At 38.8% G+C, this 24757-nt stretch overlaps 1 protein-coding gene across 2 annotated transcripts in view; it reads left to right on the top strand.

The window, feature by feature from the left end:
- Positions 1–1338: 1338 nt before the first annotated feature.
- Positions 1339–24757, top strand: part of LOC6564663 (mucin-5AC) — a 29842-nt gene continuing 6423 nt past the window's right edge. Inside the window, exon 1 of one of the 2 annotated variants that reach the window (XM_032738360.2) lies at positions 1339–1579. The gene's annotated coding sequence lies outside the window, so the exon portion shown is untranslated. Of the gene's footprint in view, positions 1580–19743; positions 19795–24757 lie in introns of those variants that run through there. The other variant, XM_032738361.2, reaches the window with a different exon arrangement.

Raw genomic sequence — 24757 nt, 5'->3', positions numbered from 1 at the left:
TTTATAAAATTAAAATTAAAACACTTTTGAAATCCAATTAAAAACATAAACACACACATTAAGGATTACGTTGTTTTTGATCACTAAATTGTAAATTGATAAACTTAGCGAAATGAATTTTCCTCTTGAAGTTCAAAACTAAAATTCAATTATTTAAAAAAAAAATAAAAATAAAAAAAAACAACTTGAAATTTAAAATAATAAATCAAACTCGAAAGAAAAAGTCAATTTAAATGTGGCGTTGTGTATCTTGTGCAGCTTAAAAAGCAAAAGTTGGTGTAGAATTCTACATTGCATTAAAAAGCAGTGAAGTGAATCGCTTAAGGACATCCCGAGACATCTGAGAGGACTCCAAAAAAATGCCAATCCGAACTGGAAACAATCGTAGATCATACAACTATCGAAATACCATTTTAAGGACTGCCTATAAACTGTGCGGCAATCGAGGCTGATTAAGCTTTGAATATATGCAGTTTCCCACCATTGAATGGATTCCAGCTTTTTGTAGTCATCTGCAGCAATGAACGTATCCGGCTCTATATGGCAAAAATAGAAACAAAAAAAGAAAATAAAGATCTATCTATAGTTCTGATTGCACATCGCATCGCTGGCTACGAATAGCAACAACAATGGCAGCAACAAATTAATTGATAGGGCCCAACCCCAGTCAAAGCTTCAGCCCAGAACTCAGCTGCAGTCGCCGTCGCCGTCGCAGTCGCCGTCCCCCCAACATCGGTTGGTACGCGCAGTGAAATGCAGTTTTGAAGCGTGCCGAACACAAAACAAAAACCAAAAAAAAAATAGAAAAAGAAAACAACAAAAAAGTGGGAGAGGGTGCTCTCTGCTGCTGCTGCTGCTGCTGCTGCAGTAGCTGGCAAGGTTCGTTTCAGTTCGTTTAGAGACCGAGGCGCCGCCGTCGCAGCTGTTTGCTACTGAGCTTTGGCGAGCTCAAAGCTGTCGACGCTCAGCTGAGCGCTCAGTTTGAAAACGAGTTTCGTGGCGAACGGTCGATCTGCGCCAGTCGTAGTCCGTTGCCGCAGTCGTAGTCCGCAGTTTCGCATTCGTGGCCCTAAACAATTTTACCGCTGCCTCTCTCGCCCAACTGTTTTGCATCAGCATCAGCATCTGTATGCGTATGTGTATGTGTACGTGTATGTGTATGTGTGTGCATTGTTTATTTACATACATTACATGCTTATCCATTTGGCGTTTTAATTGGGCAGCGAGTGCAATTGTGTGTGTGTGGGGGCAACCGCTTAGTAAATATTAGTTTCTTTTATTTTTTTTTTGTTTTATTTTTTTTGGTTTTATTTTGTTGTGTTTTCCAAAAAAAAAAAAAAAAAGTCAAAATAGACAAGAATAAAAAACTGCACTTTGAATGTATGTATGTGTGTGTGTGTGTGTGTGTGTGAATTAAGCTGCATGTGAACTAACAGGAAACAACGAGCAATTAAACTGACGACGACGCGTTGGTTGACGTTGACGTTGACGCAGAAGCAGACGCAGACGCAGACGCAGTACGCAGTCGCAGCTAGAACCATGGAGCCCAAGACTGGCTAATTAAGGTCGTCGTCGCTAGGTAAGTTGTGATCTGTCTCTCCCTCCCTCTCTCTCTCTCTCTCTCTCTCCCACTCTTTCTATTCTTCTTCCTAATTATGCCACTGCTGCGAATGCTTCCGTTTGCCTTAGCCGTCATTGAAATTCACTTACAGCAGCAGCAGCAACATAAAGACAAAAGATATATAGCTACAAAGATACACATGTATATGTATCTGTGTGTGTGTGTATGCAGCTACTCACGGATACATGAAGGTGCATAGTGTATATATGTCTATCTATCCATGTGGGTATGTGTGTACATATGTTCGTAGTCAAACGGTAAATATTGCCGGTGCTTAGGCTACAGCACCGCCCGTAACTCCCCAAGGCAAAATTTTGCAGCACGCACAGTGGTGCACATGCCATTTACAACTTATTGAAATCGCACAGTGCTCAAAATAGCTGAGCAGCAATGACAAACTGTTCAGATTAGCTAAGCAATTATAAGGAATTTGGCACTCTGACCAAGAAATTGCATCGAAATGTTAATTATCTCCAACGACCTTGAGAAACATTCAAAAATATTTAGTGGCAATTTATTTAATAAATATACAAAAATTAAGAAAAAAAAATAAAAGCCCCAAAAGCAATAACCTCTAAATTCACAAAAAGTAAAGTTTTTCCGACTACTGACTTCTGACATCTGACTTGTGTAGTTTGTACTTTGCACCACTGTGCGCGGCAAATGCGGCAAATCAAAATGACAGATAGACAGTGTAACTGCAGCTGTGTTATTCCACACTGGAGTTTAGTGTTAGCCAGTGAAAGCAGCGTCAAATCTGCGTCTACTGTATATGTATCTGCATCTGTATCAGCAACTGTATCTGTATCTGTATCTGTATCTGTATCTAAATCTGTATTTGTATCTGGAAAACTAAAATTGTTGCCAGCTGAGAACTTAAGTTGTGCTGCTGCTGCTGCTGCTGCTGCTGTTGCTAACATTCCATCAACATCATCTGAGAGCCATCAACAATAATAATTATCTAACTATCTGGCCGCATAACTATCTATTGATGCTTGTTGCTGAAGTTGCTGCTGCTGCTGCTGCTGCTGCTGCCGCCTCAAAGCCGCAACGGAAACGTGCCACTTGCTTTTAGATCGTTTTTTTTTTTTTTGGTCAGTCATTTTGTATCTGTATCTGTATCTGTTTGTTGTGTATCTTAAGGTCAAAAACCACAGCTGCTAAATGCATATTAAGTAATTTGAAACGAACCAAAACAACACCAGATAACACATCTATGCGGATGTGCGGATATGCGGACATATACATATAGATGTGTGCATAGACAGCAAGATAAATTGCCTAGTTAGTTGTTGTAGCTGTGCTGTTGCTGTGCTGTTGTTGCTGTTGCTGTGCTGTTGTTGCTTTTGCTGTGCTGTTGTTGCTGTTGCTGTGCTGTTGTTGCTGTTGTGAACTCAACAAGTTTTAGTGCCAAAACGGCAAGTGCAAAAATCTATTGCGAAAATTGATTAACAGCAAACCATTACCTACCACCCTCCCCCCCCCCCCCCTTACGCCCCCTGGCCGCCATCCCATTATCCGTGCGTACAGATGTTTAAATTTTGTAAAATTGCTGCTGAAAATATTTATTTTTTATTTTTAATTGAATCTCATATAAAAATCAAACGCAACGCAAACAGTTTAAAAGTGCCGACAAACAGTAATGATAATGATGATTACTGCGATGCTCATGATGATTAGTATGACTATGATGATGATGATGATGATGGTTTTGTTGGCAGATGATCATTGGAACTTGGAACTTGTAGCTATTATTGTGATCGTAACGCTCTGGAATGGCGACAGCTTTTATTTATAATACTCTTGTCTAAAACGTATTGTTCGCTTTTGTCACTTCATTTATGAAAAGCAAACTCATCCATAAATCCAGAAATGTTCTAAGCTAGCAATAATAATAGAATCCATCTATCTGAATTTCATTTTGCTTAGATCCGACTGCTTACTGCTGTACATATATATATATATATATATATATGTATATCTAAGTCCAACGGATGTGATCGTTTTATGTTAAATATAATTGACTGAGAAACATACATTTGATTGATTTTCTTGAGAAATCCAAACAAGCATCTTGCGACTGTGATTGTGCTGCCAAAAGCCTATTAAAAAAAAACAATTTGATTTGCCACAAGATTGTGGTCAGCATTTAGATATATATATATATATATATATATATATAGGTCTTGGAAGGGTATTGAATATTCAACATTGCAAAGAAAAGTCTGCTCTCTTGTTTTTGTTGATTTTTGTTTTATTTCTTATATATTTGATTTTTTTTGGCAACTTTTGTTAAACACATTTCACTGGACAACAGCAACGGAGTAAGTGATAAACTGGTTTCCCAGTTTATTGAATTTTATACATTTGCATCGCACGCAAAAGCGCTTCAAATGTTGAAATGTTGAAATATGTTGTTGTTGTTTTCTTTTCTTATAATCATTTTTTTGATTTGTTCAATAACAAAACAGAAAACAACAAGATGGTTCTCCGGGCATGCTCATAAAACAGCTCAAGGTATTTGAACCCAACGACGCAAATAATATATATATATACGCATATGTATATATATATATATATATATATATCTAAATAAAAGCTCACAATACAATACTGGTCTACGGGCCAAAGGGGGCAGGGGGCAGGGCATGGCTGAGCAGGGCAAGACAACCCCAACCTCAACCCCTTTTATGAAAAGTGTCAGCAGCAGCAGCAGCAGCAGCAGCTGTCTGAGGCTTAAGGTTCACATACATATATAAAGCTAAAAAAAATAAAACAACAACAACAACAAGATTCAACAGCAGCATTCTTTATACTTATGTGTAAACAGGGTTCTATAATTCAGTTAAGCCTTGAACTGTATGAATTTTGTGTTCCCAAACAATTGTTCTCATTTGCTACTGCTGCTTGTTGTTGTTGTTGTTGCTGTTGTTGTTGTACTTTCATGTGATTGCAGTGAGAGAGCTTAGAGCAGTGGCAGTGGCAGTGGCAGCTAGCTGAGAGCATTCTGATTGCTCGCCTTTCATTCACCTGGCGGTGGCCCATGCTGTTCAATTTCCATTCACATCGATGCGAGCTTCATGTTCCCGTCTTTCCACTCACTTTCATCTGAAACGATCTCATTCCCTTTATGGGACCTTTCTAAATTTCTTATTTGACTCAATCTCTGTCTCTCTCTGTGTGTGTGTGTGTGTGTGTGTGTGTGTGTGTGTGTGTGCACAGTGTGATAATATTACATTGATTTTTCACTCATTCCCAGCTGGAATTGGCGCTCATCCGCTAATTGATTGGCTTTTCCAACTCATAACTGAAACTGAAAATACATACATACACACATACATACATACATACGTACATACATACATCCATACATCTATACATCTGTATACAATGTATTTGTTTCAATCGTTTGCTGTTTGGACTCATTTTGCAGTTGGAATTTCAGCAAACTGTCTAAATATTTATGCATACTCACTGTTCTGGTAAATGTTCGCAAATTGTTTTAGTTTTGATACAATTGTTTCCATTATAACTGTTTGTTTGTTTCTTATCAGAGTATCTATGCAGCCGTTGAACCGTTAAGCAGTCAACTTATCTGATCAATTGCCTTTGATAAACATCTTCTGTATGCTTTTCTTTTTTTTTTCTTTATCAACACTTTCTTCCAGCGATCTTAACAGCCATTTCCTACACTTATATATATATATATATATATATATATAGTGGTCGTATGTGGGTATGCTTCAGATCTTGCTTAATGCTTTCCAGGGTACTTGAACTTCTTCTTCTTCTTCATCATCTACTGCGTCGTCGTCGTTGTTGTTGTTGTCGTTGTTGTTGTCGTTGTTGTTGTCGTTGTTGTTGTCGTTGTTGTTGTCGTTGTTGTTGTCGTTGTTGTTGTCGTTGTTGTTGTCTTCTGGCACCACTAACAATGGAACCCCACAGCGGTGACGATGGCTTTGACTGCTCTTTGGTTCTTTAGTACTTTGGAGTTCTTTGGTTCTGCTGCATTGTCTACAGCCAGAGATTCTACTATACATAATAATTAGAATCATGCATAGCTGCCACTTACAGGGTGTGTAGTCATTGCTGTGTGTGTGTGTGTGTGTGTGTGTGTGTGAGTTCGCTGACTGACTGACTGACTGACTGTGACTGTGCCTAGAACCGTAGCTACTGAGCTGCGGGCTGGCAACTGCCAACTGCCAACTGGCAGCTGAGACCGCTGTTTGCTGCTCATAATCACATGCCATAGCCACATAGAGCTGAAGACGCTGCCTATGTATAATACACTCAGCGAAATACTGTATGCACTCCATGAATTTGCTTTTATTTATTTTGCCAGAATTCTATAGTTGCATTGCATTTTTCTTATTTAAGAATAAATATTTGAATATTTAAGCAAAGTGTTGTTCATAAATATATATAAATGGTATACAAATTTTTTTTTTTAGTGTTAACCTGTTCAATTATTTGAAATTTGAAATAGGTTGCGACACCTTCCGCATTACATACAAAAGCATTTCGCTCAGTGTTGCTAGATTTGGCTATGGCTTGTCGCTCATTAAACATGGCTGCGTTTGTGCTAAGCAATAACAAAGCCAAAAAGAATCAAATAACGCAAACAGATTTTTGTTTTGTTCTCGATTTTGTTGCTGGTGTTGTAATTCTTTTTTCTTTTTTTTTCTGTTTTTCTGTTTTTTTGGCCAAAAGCAAATGGTCAAATCGTTACCAAATTGATTGCCGACAGAGTCGCGATTACTTCGATGTCCGATTGCTGCCACTGCCATTAATCACAGCTCAGCAAATTGAATTCTGTGCATGTAGCTCTTCCTTAACAAAAGTCGACAAATTAACGTGTTTTTAATTGGGCCCCGGCCAACTGGAAGCACTAAAAGTAACAGCTAAAAGCTAAACACCAACAGCAAACAGACAACAGACAACAGCCAAACTCGAAGCATGCCACGGCAGCAGCACCACAAAATAAACCAACAACAATGGCCAATTGTCATACAGAGTCGTTGAACTCGCCGAGTTATGCGCCAAGTTAATTATGATAAACGCTTAGCGGACTCGGACTCGGACTCCGACTCCGACTCCGACTCAGACTCTGGCTGAGATTGTGGCTGAGGCAGACGGACCTGCGCGGCGTTGATTAGCCGTGTTGCAAATGCCTCTCGATTTAACAATTACTAATTAATATGTATATATCTATATATATACATAGATATGCATAAACACATACATGTATATATATAAATATAGATAATTGCTATTTAGGATGATGCAGCTTGTGGCATGACCTTGACAAGGGCGCAGCTCGCTTAAAAACATGTTTGCACAGAAACCGGTATCAGTTCAGACTGCCTCCCTTCTACACACTATATATTTGTACAGCAAGAAAAGTGTCATCCACTCATTATTATTGTAGACTCTGGCAACGCTCCAAAGATTTTTATGTGACACTGTCCGCTGTCTACTATATTTTGGGGCGGGTCACGTGGCATGCCTCTCATTACACAGTACACTCAGTCATAAATGAAATGCGACCCAACAATAATTCATCTCTTTATTACAAGTTTCTTTATCTTTTTTACTATATATATATATACTTTTTTTTATATATATGTTGTCCGTCCACCCAAAACTATATATAAGCTTGATCTGCATCACTAGTCGCGATTATATATAGTTCCTTAGTTGTAAAGCTGTTCTAATGAGGCTTGGCACATAACCGATTTTGGAGTCAATCGGATTGCATCACTATATCATCATATATAGGAACGATCGGTCTACCGATGCGATCTTCTGTGAAAAGACATTCGCAGCAAGCTCAAAAGTTATGCTTCTAGGAGTTGTTGCTCAACATCTGACTACTATATCATATATGATATATATATATATATATATATATATATATATACGCTTTACAAGGGTATGTAATCTTCCGTGTGGCCGGCGATAGCCTGCCTCTCTTGTTTTTCTTTTTAGTTTTAGATTAATATGCATTTTCAATTGCAACGCTCGACGATTGTGTTGCGTATGAAAGCGTGAAAACGCACTGATTTCAAACAGCGACTATCCATCCGATGAATAAACAGAATAATAAATACATGCACACTCACGCACATACATCTATATATATCAATATATATATATATTGATCAGGAAGGGGCTCAATACTGCTTTCATTCGTATATGAAAATATGTACATAATTTGATATCGCAAACATCGAAATGGAGGTGTTATGTTATGAATATTTTATATAACTTAGATCTTTCTAAACGATATGAACATTCCAAGCTAGCTTTCTATAATTGCCAGTAGGCCGCAATATATAATCATAAACTGATTGATTGGTCGAAAAAAATCACATAGATTTATCTATAAAGTAAGAAAGTCACTTCGCACACCATATTTACTAGAAGGGCTGTAGTTATTAAGTGGAAAAGGATTTTTTTGGTAACTGTAGCAATTGCAACTTGCAGCTAAAGCGCTGAGCCATAATATTTGGTAATGCATTTGACCGTAATTTGAGTGTTTGAAACCACTGAGTTGACTCTAAGCAGCCCATTCAGAGGCCACTTAAACATTTAAACATTTAAGCATTTAAACAGCGCCCCAGCTGAGTTATGCCTATGCCCTATGCTAGGGATTTTTTGTTTAGTTTTAGCCTTATTTTGTTTTTGTTTCTAGTTAGTTTTGATGCTCTGCGAGCCGTGTCGGAGTTCGTTGATTTCTTTTGTGTTGTCGATTGCATAATTTTTGCTTTAGTGTGTTGTGGTTTATGGTTGTATTGTTGTTGTTGTTGTTGCTGTTGCTGTTGCTGTTGGTTTTGCTGTTTTGTCTACCGTTTGATTTGTATTATTACTTAATTGCTTTGAACCTGAAAACACCTAACAAAAATAAAAAAAAAAAACCTAGAAAAACAACATAATCAAACACCTCCCATTTTATTGTGACTGTCTGCATATATTAATGAGCCACAATATTTACATATATTGTGTGTAAATTCATGTTTTTTTTTTGGTTTTTGTTTTTTTTTTTTGATGTAGCTTCTTTCTAAACGTAGAAAAACAAAACACGCGCCACAAAAAAAAGCCCCAAAAAACAAAAAGAATTAATTTAAAACCCAACAATCCCAGTTGGTTTCATTGTCACCAAAGCGTTGACATTGAAAATCGGGCCAAGAAAGAAAGAAGCACGATACAAAAAAAAAAAGAAAAAGAGAAAAAAAGAGGAGCAGCAGCTGCAAAAGTGGTAGAAGAAGAAGCCGCAAAGAAAAGCTACGTTTTTGGTAGCGTAGATGAAATGTGAGCAGCATAAGCATTGAGGCAAATGGGTCACAAAGCTAACCAGCTGTTGGGCAAGGGCCATTTGGAGACGTGCGTGAAATACGCGAGTTCGAGATGTGGCCAAAACATTGTATAATATCATTTGAATAAGTGACATGACTTAACTACAAGCAGAAAGAGAGTCAGGAAACTTGACATACATTGATGGGTTGCAAAACAAAAACCATTATCTGACATTATTTGACATTATTTGACATTCGTTTAGCCATCGGGGATTCTAATCATTTAGGCACTTTGTATAAAAGGCTTAATCCAGAAAAGAAATATATTCAAATGTGTTTATATAAGTTGTGTATAGCCCCTAACAGGACCAGAACCATTTTGTGGCACAAGAAGGCACAGAAAACGGCAGCAACTGAGGAACTGGGGAAAAAGTCATAAGTGATTTTAATCACTTGAAGTCTCTAAGTGATTTTAATCAAAAACAGTTTCAGTTAATGGCAAGTAATAGCCATGGGAAAGAACAGATTTAGAATACTTACCAGTCGCTTGATGCGACATTGTAAACTAAGCTAGCTGAACTAGATATATGCGAAAGCGAACTCTGCCGATTTTATGATCCTGAGAAACAATCCTCAAAGCACATCATATCACACACATTGTGTCGCCTTGGCCAGGAGATATATCATCTCCTACCTTGGGAATACGTTTTTTAAACTCGGCTGAGATGGACACGCTCAACCCGACAAAGATTCCTATTCTTAGATTCTTAGAAGGGAGCCCAATAGATCTAACAGGTCAAATATATAAATTGGATAACAACTGCTTAAATTTTATATATGGAACTGCAACTCTAAAATACTTTTGAAAATATTTGCAGAGTCTACCAACTGTCCTGTGGGAACTTGGAAACTGCAGACCATTTAGAACTGATAGCGCTGAAAATTACTTTTTAAGCAAATTATAAATTATAAACTTAAAACATATTTTGGCAAACAATCACAATTTCAGGAGATCTAAAAATATATACGATGTAATCATGATAAACTCTATCCGCTTCAATACACAAACCAGTTTAAATTCTATCAAAAATATATATATATTTTTGTCAACTTTATTGAAGATACTATATCTAAGCTATTCTGAATAGATATTGGGAGATGTTGGGTAAGGCTCTATGATGAAATCCAAAACATTGGCAATGCTGTGTAATCCCAATAGTTACGTGACCAGTTTCCAATATAAAGGTATACATATATATATATATATATATATATTTATTTAATTAATTTATTTTTTTGTATAATATTTGCTGACCAGGAAACTGGGTAAACCGAATACAAAAAGAATAAAAACGCTACAATTACTCAAGTATTCTATATTCTATATGTATATCGAAAGCAATACTTATGTACTATAACTTTTACCTTATGTGTGTGTTGTTGTTGTGTGGGTGTATGGGTGTGTGGGTGTGTGTATTTGAGGCTGGAAGATGTTGGGCAAGGCCCAAATGAAGACGTGCGTGAAATACTCTTAAGACGCGCCCATTGTATAATGAGGTTGTTAGAGGCGATCGACGGCCTGCTAACAATGGTAACAAGCAAAACCGACACGTTGTGATACGATATGGTATATGTACACACATACACACACACACACACACACACATACATACATATGGACATACGTGACATGGCTGAGTTATAAGAGGCTTAGCTATAGATTTATATAAGTTAGTTAGGCGGCAGTTGTTTATGGGGAGACTTTTTGGCGAATGCCATTAACCAAATGGCCAAACGGCTCAAATCATGCGGCTGGCTTGCGTGTTGCAAGTGCTTCCTGCTTTTTTTTTTTTTTTGTTGCAAACATGCATCAGCACGCACTGGACACACAGAGCTAAGCAGAGAGAGAGAGAGAGAGAGAGTGAGAGAGAGATGTGAAGTGATCGTGTGGGAGAGAAAAGGCGAGGCGGAGAAAGGGAGAGCGTGAGGCGCAACTTGTTTGGCCAGTAGACTGGATACGGGTTGCATACTCGATTTTGGGGCAGCAGAAAGTAAAACTCGCAACTTGCAACTCGCGACTCGCTGTTGCAATTGTTGTTGTTCTTGTTATTGTTGGTGCTGTTGTTGTTGCTGTTGTTGTTTTCGGGGTCCATGCCTGGGACGACGACTGCAGGTGACATACATTTTTCGGCAGCAAGTCCTAAAATAATTTTACTTTTTCTTGCCTGGCCAACTTGTTTCGACTCGTTTCGAACACCGCCTGGCTACTTTCTCTGCCCTGGCCAAAAGCGAACAACAGCAACAACAACAGCAACAACAACAACAACAACAAACGTGTTCATCATTGTGGAATGTTTTCAGGTTTTTCTAGTTAGCATTTAGCACCTTGTTGTGGGGTCCAATTCAAGGTCGCGCTCTTTTCTCACCGCCAGCTGTCAAATTGCACACAAATAATCTGTCTCTCTCTCCCTCTCTCTCTCTCTCTCTCTCTCTCTCTCTCTCTCTGTCTCTCTGTCTCTCTGTTTCTCTGTTTCTCAAAATAAATGAGGAGAGTCTCAACAGCTGACAGGCAACATTGCAAATGCCTTACTGTGTATATGCAATTATTGCGAATCCCCAAAATCCGTATCCAGTCAATGACATTTTGGCCTGAGCCAAATACATTCACCTTGCCTTCTCCATTCTCCATTCTCCATTCGCCAATCTCCAGTCTGTTGTCTGTAGTCTCCACTTGTGTGTGTTGAACTCGAATTTTGAACTCTCCCATCTTTGGCTCGCAGCTGAGTTTCTTCAGGCGAGTCCGAGCTGGAATCTGATACCCGCAACAACAAACAACAGCAAACAACAACAAATTCATCACTTGTCCAGTGTCGGGTGGTGGTGTACGTGGCAGGTTGCTGGTAATCGATACAACAGGGTCACCAGACCGCAGCTCTCTCGGATGCATTTCTTCTAGTTCCGCTGAAATCGCACACTGAAATGCACAACGTTAATATGGGTTTATATCCAATTTAGATCAGATCTCTCGAAGTTGTTTAATAAAACTGTAAATTGAGAAAGCTTCCCTTGTGCATTGTGCATTTTTCTACATGCCACACAACTGCACAACATAGAAATAATCATAATAATAACAATAACAATAACAATAACAATAATAATAGCAAGAAATGTTCACATCTATTTATTTATTGTATCTAGTAACCAAAATAATGATACACTGTTTGTTTCTCCAGTATTTATTGAGCTGACATTGTGTAGAAATTGATTAGGTTCGATTATATAGCGGGTTGGGTTCAATGGGCTTAAATCCGATCAGGTTAACCTGGCTGGGGCTAAGATTAGTCCAAGCTTATGGTTTGTGATAGGTCAGGTCAGGTCTCTGTTGCCGTTTTTATGTGAGATTTGTGGCTTATACACCATTGTTGAGCACTGGCTTGGTTTAATCAACCAGAATTGTTTGTCTATGAATGCTAATTGATGTTTGGTGTGCAATCAGCTTAGCCGCCTGGCTGCCCATTCAGCCGTCCAATTTCATTGATGAAGTTACGGCTCGCCCCACCCACTCCAACACACACACACACACACACACACAGAGCAAACTCATATCTACATATCTGCCTGGCTGGGACAGCGAAGCCAAGGTGAGCCACATTTGGAGCACCGTTGCAATGCGAACCCACCCAGGTGAACAACAGCAAAGAGCAAACAGCAGCAGCAGCAGCAGCAGCAGCAACAGCAGCAGGCTGGGCGGACAAAATGTAGCCAAAAGTGACCAAAATACAAGCAAATATGGCCAAATGAATTTAGCTGCATTGTTTTGTATTATTTTTATTTACCCTTGCCGAGAATATTATAGTTTTGTCGTGCAATTTGTAACACAAACAGTTCCTCAAGTTCGCAATAAAAATACTTCAGCTTGTGCAAGAAAGAGTCTCCATAGACTCGGAAGGGAGTAAAATAGATCGCAGCAAATATATAGAATTATACTACTATATTATAAAGCTGCCATAGCAACAATCGGTCGAGAGCTGAGCTACTGCAAAGATAACCAAGCTAATCGAATCAAACTCATCAGTTGTGCTGCCAATATCGGACTAAGTAAGCAAATAACTCTTCGGGTTAACTGCGCTCTGCAAGGGTATGCAATTTTCGATGGACGGTTTTTTTTTTTTGTTTGGGGGGGGGGGGGGGGAGATGGGAGGGAGCTGCATATTTGACATGCCCAACAGCAGAAAAGAAACAAATCTAATCAACAACAGGCAGTTGCTGTAGATGCAGTTGCAGATACAAATACATATTCAAGATACTTTTGCCGCTTGGGCCTGGGCGGCAATTGTTTAACTTGGCAACCGGTTGAATGCGAGTACTCTCGACTCTCGACTCGCGCAACTCGCAACGCGCAACTCGCAACGCGCAACGCGCAACTCGCAACGCGCACTCATACTTGTAATTGTAATTAAAAAGCGCGGCCGGGCAAAGCTAACGAGCCAAGTTAAGAGCATTGCGCATCTGTGTGGGACTTGGGATTGGATTGGATTGGATTGGATTGGTTTTGCTTTTTGGTTTGGATTGGTTTGGATGCGCGCGGCACTTGTCGACGATTTCCTGTCATTAGTTTTGCTGCATGTCAAGGTTGTTGCGGCAAGCCCAGCAGCAATCGCAACATCTTAACGATACTTTTGTGCAATTGCAGTATACATGTATAAATATATATATATATATATATATGTGTATATATATCTCGTAGATCGAGTAGCTGGCTGCTGCCCACAGTTTCAGGTTTTGATTTGACGCGCGCAATTAAGGCTCAGTGCGCTAAACGTCTTTTCAAATGAAATGCAATCCAGTTATTATCCAAGTATGTGCACAAGAAAGCCTCAAAGCAAAAGTTGCAGCTGGCAGTGCAACAAAAACAACAACAACAACAATAGCAACAACAACGACAACAGCAACAACCATAATAACAACGACAACATTTTCATTTCTCTTCACTTTCTTCCACGGCAAGATCGCTGTGCAGACTCTTGTTGCTTGGGCTGGCAAAAAAAAAAAAAAAAAAAAAAGAAAAAAAAAAAAAAAAAACTGGCACCTTTACTTATTTTGTTGTTTCTCGTTGCAATGTGAAAAATGTGCGGCGCTATAACAAATTTATGAGCACCACTTGCCTGTTGTTGAGTTGCAGTTGCAAGTTGCAACACCAGCACTACCAGACCCCGTACCGAAGCAACAAGCTGCACCATGATTTTGTTGTTGTTGTTGTTGTTGTTGTTGTCGCCTGTTTGTTTGTTTCGAGGGGGGCTGCGACAGGTTACCCCAGGTTGCGATTATTGGGCGACATATTCGGCATTCGGAATGCAACATTCGACACATGCAGCTGGGCAGCATTTCGATAATGACAGAGACAGACAAACAGCCAGCTGAACAAGTGTCAGACCGAGAGAGAGAGACAGAGAGAGAGAGCGAGCGAGCGAGTTGGCTGCTTACAAAAATAGTTGCGTGAGAGAGGGATCAGCTTGTCCATTGTCATTGTTTTGATCGTATGATCAATCGTCTGATCTCATGACTGCTGCAGATGCAATAAAAATAAAGAAAAAAAAGAAAAAAGAAAAAGGTTAATTGAAATGAAATCGAAAGCGCACCGCGACCATATAGAGAACCACACTGAGGCAAAGAGAGTGTGAGAGAGAGAGAGAGAGAGATAGACTGAGAAATTGGTATTCCTCTGGATCAGAGCCGAGACTTTGAGATTAGGCTTTTCATTCAAAATTGTTTATTTTCAAAATTACATTTTTTTTTTAATGTGAAAATGTGAATCTTGAAATTGGTTTTCAAACCGGATTCCAAACATCAACTGAGCTAGTCTATTTCGTTTAACTGTCGAAATTCATCAAGAAATTAAAACAAACTGCTTGTTAAAGTTAACTCGATGTTTAATTCAAGGAAATGTCCCAGTTAAGCATGAACACTTTCAATTATTTGCATGTCATCCTTGTCAGACCAATAATTATTCCTACACTCATGGCTTTCAAGTGCCTTTTAACTTGTCTTAAAGCTCATTTAAAAACAACAAAAACAAACACTTTTTCTATACTTAATGAGATTGCTTTTATTATAACATATCTTTAAAATAGTGAAGGTATAAATCATAAATATAACCGAATTTAAAAGACATTCTTATCTTATAGCCTCAGTCTGCTTTTCTCAGTTATGGTTTCACTTGCCCTGCGTCCTATTTTCTGGGGGACTTACTAAATATTCTGTGGTAAACCACCTTTAGCTGTTTAATTGACAAATGATTTGTAAAAGTAAATGGAAATGTGGTGAATGGGGCATTTAATATACCCTAGATACGAGCTTAAATACTTCAATTCAAGTATTGCATGCTGAACAATGGAATTGTGGCAACCCAAGCGGGCTAATGGCAATTAAGTGAGTATCATGCAAGCCCAACTTGCAGCTGGATCAATTGAACAAAGTGCACTGATAGGTTCACTTAAGGCACAAGCTGATAGCTCAACGATATAAAGATACTATATAAAAGATACACACACACACACACACACATGCACACATGCACAGTTGGCCGTAATTGAACCTGAGACGCAATGCAATTGTCATGCAAAAGTTCTAGAGAGTGTTCCAAAGGGGTCGATTGGGTGTGGTGGTGAGGAGGGAGGGTCTGTAACTGAGGTCTGGCCTGCAATTGACCCAATTCTCTGCCGTTGTTGTTGCTGTTGTTGCTGTTGTTTGCAAGTTGCTGCTATTGCCATGTGTTTTTTTGCAGTCATTAAGGCTGACAGCGATGCAGTGTGGTGCGATGTGGCTGACAGTGTTGTGTTCTATTCTGCTTGTGGTGCAGTGTGCTGCAGTGTTATCTAGTGGGCTAGTAGGGCGCAAACTTAACAGCTGGCATTGATTGAAGCCTAATTAAAGTAAAAGACGCGCTCACTGACTAACTAGCAGATCTGGGCAGATCTCAGTGGTGGCTTGTACTACTTGTATCTAGAGCAGCCACCAGCAGATATATGCCACAATAACACGTATATAAATTTATATATACATATGTATATATAAGTATGAAGAGTTGAATACCGATGCATATGATAGATGTACCATATATGGTATGCATAACATTCCCATCGAATCATGGTGTTTTTCTATTTTCCATACATATTTTATATTGCTGTCCAATTTGTGAGTTTCTGTTTTTTTCATTGTAAATAATAATTCAGCGTTTTTTTTCAATTTACATTGACCGATTTGAAGTTAAATACCCGTGAGAACAAATAATCTTTTCAAGTACGAACTCTTCAGGTAAATGATTTCTTTGCCAGCTAATATGATTCAACCAACTAATGATCAGTACCAAGTCAGACCTTAAACAGACTATATATATATATAGATATATCTATATCTTTAGCATGTAGATAACTGTGTTAAACGCCCTTCTGGCTTATGCCGCTGGTTACAGGGTATTGAAAGAAATAGTAAAACGTTGCAGCCTCTTGTGACTTGCAAATGTAGAAAATCTGTGTAGAAATCTCTTTTTTTCACTTTTCGCTTTGTGAGTGGCAAGAACAGCCCCAGAAAAAGAATAGCACAAAAACAACAACAACAACAAGAACAACAAGAAGAACAACAACTGTAACAACAACAGCAGCGAGCTGCGGCGAGAAGAAAAGAGAGCCAATGAATGATCATAACTATCATTACGCTGATCATATGGTTTTATTGTCGAATTTGCCGTCGTGAAACTTGTTTATGTTGTTGTTGTTGTTGTTGTTGCTGTTGTTGTTGCTGTTGTTGTTGCTGTTGTTGTTGCTGTTGTTGTTGCTGTTGTTGTTGTTCTTGTTGCTCTTTTTTCGGAATGAGTTTGTGCCACTTTTTTTCTTTTTCGTTTTCTTGAAGACAACAACAAAAAGAATTTCCGTAAACGGGGTCAACAGCGCGATTACAGCGAGACACAACTCTTGGCCAATGCGTTTAATTTTTTTTGTTTTTGTTTTTGTGTTTTTTTTTATTTTAGTTTTTTCATTTTTTATGTTGGCCAAGTGAAATGTTTTGGCATGACGATTTGTTGATGCTTTCGTTTTTTTTTCTTCTTTCTGCATTGCTGTAGCAGCGACCTGTTAATTGTACTTATACAACACTCAATCCAACACTCCCCCCGCACACACATACACACAGACACACACAGATACAGAGTGTAGACTGTGAGAACCGATTTTCAATGTTGTGTGTTAAGGTTGAGGTTATCAGTGCAGCAGAAAACGTGTTAAAGCACACAATATCACAGCAAAGACAAGGACGCCCGAAATAACAATGTAAACACAATTGATAAACAACTAACTGGGATAGTCGGGGCAGGGGGCGGTGTGCAGGGGGGCGTGAAGGTAAAATGGAAAACCGATAGACACTGGCCCGAGTGGCTGACGGGCCCTTGGAGCATGCCATTGTCGTCATTATATATCGTTATTATCATTATTATCATCATCGCCAACATAATCAACAACAAGCATCGTGTGGTATTTGTTGTGTTTACACTTTGGAGTGCTTTCTGATAAGCGGAAACAATAAGCAATTTTTTTTTCTTTATTTCTTTTTTTTTTTTTTTTTTTTGCTGTGGACCCCCCCTCTATATAAATAGGGTCGTTAATATGCGAGTCAAACATGCCTTAAGTGATTTAGATGCGAATCGCCACACACCCAAAAAACACACACACGCAAACACACACACACACGCAAACACACACACACACACACACTCGATCAGAATTATCTGCCCCGACAAGTTATGGAATTTGTTAATAAATAACTGTAACTGCTTTTTTGTGGCCCGACTAACTAAAAGCTCAGCAGCGCTCGGCGTGTCAAATGCACGCTTCATTTTTTGGATTTTCAACAAATTGGGAATTTGCTTTGAGGCGTTCGTTTTAGTTAATGGATTGCCACCAAAGCTCCATCTATATCTGCCTTGAGAAACACGTATAGAATTAATTATGTCTGTGTGTGTGTGTGTGGATAGATAATGATAGCAATGCTCATGGGTCTTGGGCAATCATGGAAATAGTATAATCCAAAGTCAATTTGAACTTGTTGTTCTACATAAAAATATATCGCCTTTTTTCTATTATAAAATAGGACAGCAACTGGCAGATAAAAGAACTGCAAATATGAAACTAAAATTTGAAGACATCTAATGGGTTTATTACGTAAATCCATCACTAAAAACAATAAATCATCTTAAATCAATTTCAATCACTTTTTACAACTAGATTTACGTGTTGGCCAAACAGATTTATTCAGCTGTTATGCAAGAGTAGCTAAAGCTTCATTTATTTCAGGCTCATTACATTATTTGATGACTTTATTATGTGCATATCAGATTTCGCATTAAGCCATTCTAAATTGTTTACCGCCCGCCCACACAGCTGTTTAGCTGCGTCTAATGTTTGCCATAGCTGTTAGCTGTTGGCTATTAGCTGTTAGCTGTTGGCTGTTAGCTGTTGGCTGTTAGCTGTTAGCGGGTAGAATTTAAATATGTAGGCATCAAAGTAATTAAATAATCCAAAATCCAAACCCATTGGCTTGACTTGATTGACTTGGCTGCTAGTCAAACCTTGCGGCGCGCCCCTTTGCGGCAATATGCCCATCTTTGGGGGCAACAACTTGAAAATTGCCGAGTGCCAGCAATTAATGAAGATGGTAGAAAATTATAGATGATGTCATGTGTGCACGTGTGTGTGTGTGTGTGTGTGCGTGTGTGTGTTTGTGTGTGGCTAGGCGAGGCGAGGCAAGGCGGCCTCCTTAGTCAATGCCAATTGATAGGGGGCACGATACAAAATGGTCACGCATGTGCCGCTTAAAGGCAGAGGGCCACTCCTGCCACACTCAACTCCCATGCACAAACTTTCTGCAGCAGCAGCAGTGGGAGCAGTGGCAGCAGTGGCAGCAGTCAGGAGCGCACCCAGAGCGTAACCCACGACAGCGAGCGTAGCGCTGAAGGTCGCACTCAGAATAAATTTTTAAAAGCTTTCGCAAATAGCAGTAGCAGTGGCAGTCGCAGTCGCAGTAGAAGTCGCAGTCGCAGTAGCAGTCGCAGTCGCAGTAGCAATCGCAGCAGCAGCGACGCCACGCCGTCACCTGCTGTCTTATGTCTTATGCAACGCACGCGGCTTTCAGCTCGCAGTTCAGTTTGGCCGACTGGCGCGACAAGTGAAGATAGCACACCGCATAAACGGTAATCACAAAAGCCTCGCTGCGCAGCACATAAACTACATACATACGTATGTATTTGTATGTGTCTATGTGTGTGTGTGCATGTGTGCATGTACAGCTATAATCTGTCAATTGTGCGCTGCAGTTTTTCCTTTCACTGCGCCGGCGCCAATTGCTCTTATTGCTGATAAGATAAAACAGCAGCAGCAAACAACAACAACAACAATGTGAGAGAGCGCAAGTGTGAGCACACAAAGAGAGAGAGCCTTGATTGGTGCGTGCGTTGTTATTGTTGTTATTATTATTACTCTGTGGATTGCTGCCGTCTGCCGCTATTATTAGAGAGTTACCGTTGCTTTATTATTGCCTGCCCGAAAGCTACTATTATTTGCCCGCATGCGTGTGTGTGTGTGTGTTCGTGTGAGTGTGTGCTTTGCTGCTAGTATTGGTGTTGTGTATTCGTGTTCGTGTTCTATGCATATTTTGCGCGTTTTTTGTTTTCAGTTTTGTTAACGTCGTCGTCGCCGCCGCCTCGCAACGCTGCTGCCAAAGCAGAGAGTCCGCCACAGCAGAACACAAAGAAGCAGCAGCAAAGGCAAGAACGTAAAATAAAAGAAAAGCAAAGAAAGGAAGACCAAAGCAAACACACCGCTAGCCGCAGTTAGTACGCAGTTCTAAGCACCATTTTTTTTTCAAGTTTACTTAAATGCGGACTATATTTTGTATATTTGTTTGTGTACGTGTTGTGTGTGTGTGTGTTTATTTTCTGTTTTAATGACAAGCTGAAAATTGTTGAACAATAACTGCACATAAAATATAAAAATACAAATAAAAAACAGAAACAGAAAGAAAACAACAACAGCAAAAACTGCAGTAGCTGTGCACGAGTGCTGGCAAAACAAAACACAATGAAAAGTGGCACGCGAAATTCTAGCTACAAATAATGCCAATAAGAAAATGACCCCCATAGGGCCGCCCAAGTATACAGTTGGTACAAGTGAGTGAGCGGCTCTGAGAGTGAGTGTGTGTGTGTGTGTGTGTGTGTGTGTGTGAGTGAGTGTCTGTGAGTGTGAGAGAGTAAGTGAGCTATTGTTGACATTGCGGCAGGCAATTGTCATTTTGACAGCTTCCACAATTCCGATCGGCGAATGATGAATGACTCCAATAACAATAAAATGGAACAAATTTGCTGCCAATCAGTGAGAGTTTCAACTGCTTTTTCTTTTTGTGATAACTTCGCATGAGATGCGACTATTCTGTGACTGCTATTATAATTGTTGTCATTCCTTTTATTTATTCATTTGTTTCGCTTTACTTTTTTTTCTTTTTTTTTTTTGTTAATTTCAAATTCAATTTTTTTGTGCTTTGCTTGTGTTTATTTATCTGTTATTGGAAACAAGTGGAACTTGGGGGGCTTATGAGCAAACATTAGAAACTTTTGATAAACCGACTTGTTATGATTGCATAATTAACACCGTTCATTATATCCTACAACCTTCAGAGCAATAAATAATATATATATATATATATATTCAGTTTCTGTTGCATTTGATCTGCGTGCTATTCTAAAAATCTCCTCATCTCTTGACTTTTTTCAATATTAACAATTCTCGATGATTTTTTTTATTGTAATAGAATAACTTGCACTTGACATTTATTATTAATATCTATCGCTATTATGTCAACAGAAGCTGTAGTAATAAATATATGATTCCACTTTTTATTTATATTTTCACCCTGAAGCTAGAGTTATGCAATCGAATTGTCTGTCTCACAATAGATTGCCGTACTAAACGATATCTTAAGTAGCAAAGTCATTCAATTATCTGAAACAAATGGACTTGGCACCTGCATGGGCCATCCGCTTATGTGACCCAGTCTGGCTGGGCTTACAGTGGCATCCAGCCAACAACAACAACAAAAACCAAAAGTGGCACAAATGGAAATTAGTCTGATAAAGGCCTGCTGAATGTTATTTAGCATCGGTTCTGGTATTAGTCACGAAACCGGCTGATAACTCGGCGCTTCATTTTTTCTTTCTATTTTTCTATTCCAATTTCCAATTTCTACTTGCCTGTTTATTTTTTAGTCAGTGTAGATAATGTCACTGTGTAAACTTTTCCACAGGTGCTTGAGTTTCTTCTTTTTTTTTTTGTTGTTATTCTTTTTGCCCCTATAGTATTTAGTAGTTGGCCAGAATTTGCATAGTTGTTGCTGCTGACTCGCGACTCGCTGGCGCTGGGGGAGACTGCATAATGAAACGCAGTGATGAGCATCAATAAAAATTCCGGCACGTCGCCACCAATTGTGATATCATCGCCTAAGTTTGGATGAGTCTGAAATCCCAGCTTCTTGACTCGTCGTCACTCGTCTGCGTCTGCGTCTGCGTCTGCGTCTCCCTCGCCGTTTCCGTTTTAGCCGTAGCTGCAGTGCCAATGCCAATGGCAATGTCGTTGGATTTATTGCACAATATCTACATACAAATGAATGTATCTGAAAACAATCAAATAACATTTACACACAGCTAAATATAAGCCTGTGTTTCACTCCAAACAACGTAAAAATGCCAACACAAACCACAATGTGACTCTCAGGCTTATATTTATTTATACATGCACATCGACATGTGTACAAGTAAATATAATCAGTAATTCCTAAGCTCCGATTAATCATCAATCACTGAGTTGTTGTTGTTTGTTGTTTTTTTTTTATTTTGTTTTTTACATTTTTTCTAGGGAAATTTCGTTGTGGTTTACCTCGTTTTTGGTGTTGTTGTTGGTGTTTTTTTTCTGTTTTTTTTTTTTTGCTGTATTTTTGGAATGTTTGCACTTCTGATTCGGCTTATTAGCGCAAGGTGGCCCCAAAAATGGTACTGAGCTGGTACTATAATTTAAAAAGCATACATACAATTATATCGCACTGCGTGTGCATAACGGTAGAAAGTTACCAATTTTGTGGCCAGTCCTAACGGTAATCGGTTGCGTCAATAAGGCTACATATATTATATATATACATAAATACCTACAAACAAACAGGGATATTTATAATGCCTCACATACGAATGAAATGCCCCCAAATGAGCCATAAAACTAAACTGAAAGGTCATTCAATTAAATAAATTGCTCGTCATCAGCAGCTCCTTAAATTGTTGTGTTTATTTAATAGTGCCTATTTAGAGATTTAGTCAACTATTTTTAAACGGCCAAAGAATATCTAATGAATTACGTGACTGGAATGTTGTTAACTTATACAGCTCTTAACTATACATTTATAAATGTTACAGGTTGTTGGGATTTGAATTTGAAGTTGAATTTAGAATTTAGAATTTGATGTGACATCAGCATCATTATACACATTCTGACAGCATACAACTAATTTGAAAATGAAAAACAAATATCAATGGGAAATATTACTCGATCGATTATCTCTCCCTCTCTCTATCTCTCTCTATCTGTCTCTCTCTTTGATATTTTACTGTGTTAAGCGCAAAACACGTTTCGGTTATTCTTTGAACAATATTCGCAAACGTTTTGCAAACAGCGCTCATCATAAATATTCTTGAAATGCCATCAGCAATAATCATAACAAGCGCATAAAACTTTGTTAAATGATTCTGTAGACTTTGCTCAATAATCATTACCATAAAGTTATTGTATTTATACAGATAAGAATTTACATAGTACATAAGTGTACATCCATAGCCAATGCTGTTCCGAGTTAATGGTGGAAGAAACATTTTAATTGCTTTCGATTACCTTAATCACTCAACCATTTAGCCCGCTCACATATAATTGCAAACTGAATATATATATATATATATATATGAGTTCTGGCAACTTTTTTAGTCGTTAGTTTGACGTTATAAAGATATCGCATACGTGCGACACATGGCACTGTCAGTGTCAGTGATACGATAAGTAGATAGTTCGGATAGTTCTTTAAATCGACAGAAAAAGACTTGAAGTTTTTTAGTTTCTGCCACCTGCCACCTGCCACCTGCCACCCTCAGCTCACACACACTGATCAGCTGTTTAAAGGTTTGTTGTTAACTGCAAGAATCATAACAATGACATTTTTATGGAACGTGATGATTTTTCAAGAATTGTTTCGATGGCGCCTTGTCGCTGCTTTGATAGCCGAGGAATTTTTATTCTTACTCATTTTTATTTCTAACTAACTGACTATAAAAGCTTTAAATTTAACAACAAAAAAAAACCCCAAGACACACACACACACACACACAGACACACACAGTGAGTTATGTGCTTTAATAGTCAAAAGAGTTAACAACAAAAATTGATAACCAAAATAATAATAAAAATGCTATGCGATTTGTTTGGCACGAGTTGCGAGTTGCGAGTTGCACGTTGCTCGATTCCTAAAACTCAAATCGTTAAAATGACCAATAACAACACAAATTGGAAACAAAACAAAAATGCAGCCAAATATTGTGTAAATCTAAATTAGCCATTCTAAAAGTTAGGCTAATTAGTGCGCCACCAAATCGCCAAATCGATTTACAGACGCTACAAAGTATGTGTGGAGTGGGAGAGGGGGGGGGGGGGGGGGGTTGCATTGCCACTACGTGGCTGGGCGACATTGCAACAGTAAGTCGAACACGTGCCTCAATTGCACTAGTTGGATGTATGGATGCAAATGCGAATAGTCGCATATGTCCTGCAATTATTAAATACCCTGCAATACCAAGCAGAACGGCGGCTATTATCATCCGGCAGGCAGTTGGGCGCTATATTTCTGTAATCAGAACTGAAGAAAGTTAAATATGGCATAAGTTTGCAAACAAGTCAAATGTAAAACGTATCCAATTATTGATCAGAAAAAAGAGAACAACGTTTTTTCCCATCTACATTAAAATTGATATTTGTTTCTCATTTCCAAAATTATTTGTATGCTGTGTCAGTATATCAGTCACATCATTATCATTATCAAATCCAAGATGTAAATTCACAATTGTTTTACTCAAAAGCCACGATTCCATGTAAATATTATTATCGATCAGTCTAGAGAAATGGAATTTATCATTATAAAATTATACACGCAAATTGATTGAGTTTAGCATAATATTTTGAATATTTAGCTAAACAAACCTATTCACCACCTAATACACGATAATCGTTAATCGATATTTATCGATATGCACCCCTCTCTGATGTACATAGACGATAACTCGGTATCGAGTCAGGCATTGTTTAATGTGCAACTGGGTTTTGTTATTTTTGTGTGATTTGTGCTGCAATTGAGCGTAATTTGCATGGCCAATGAGTTGTGTGGCATCTGCTTGCCGCATGCAATTGCTGCTGGTTACACACTGACGCAACGCAACTGAAGTTTGAACTATGCCATTGCACACAATCCAAAGGCCCTCCTCTGACCAACCGCCGCCCTCCTTCGCGGCCGCATTGTTTGCAAATTGAACGCACGCGACAAAAAAAACGCGCGCGACTCGCGTCTTTATCCACCAACCAAAATATCCGGGCCAATCTCTGTGTATGTGTGTGTGTGTGTGTGTTTATCTGTGTGTATTGTGTCTGTCTGCATTGGTGTTTGTTTGCTCATTAATATAGACAACAATTGGCGTTAAGCTTAACGCAAATAGCAACAA

The sequence above is a fragment of the Drosophila grimshawi genome, unplaced genomic scaffold (assembly GCF_018153295.1).
Source record: "Drosophila grimshawi isolate 15287-2541.00 unplaced genomic scaffold, ASM1815329v1 contig_848, whole genome shotgun sequence".
Lineage (NCBI taxonomy): Eukaryota > Metazoa > Arthropoda > Insecta > Diptera > Drosophilidae > Drosophila > Drosophila grimshawi.
The sequence above is the reverse complement of the archived record's forward strand: the minus strand, read 5'-3'. Positions and strand labels throughout refer to the sequence as shown.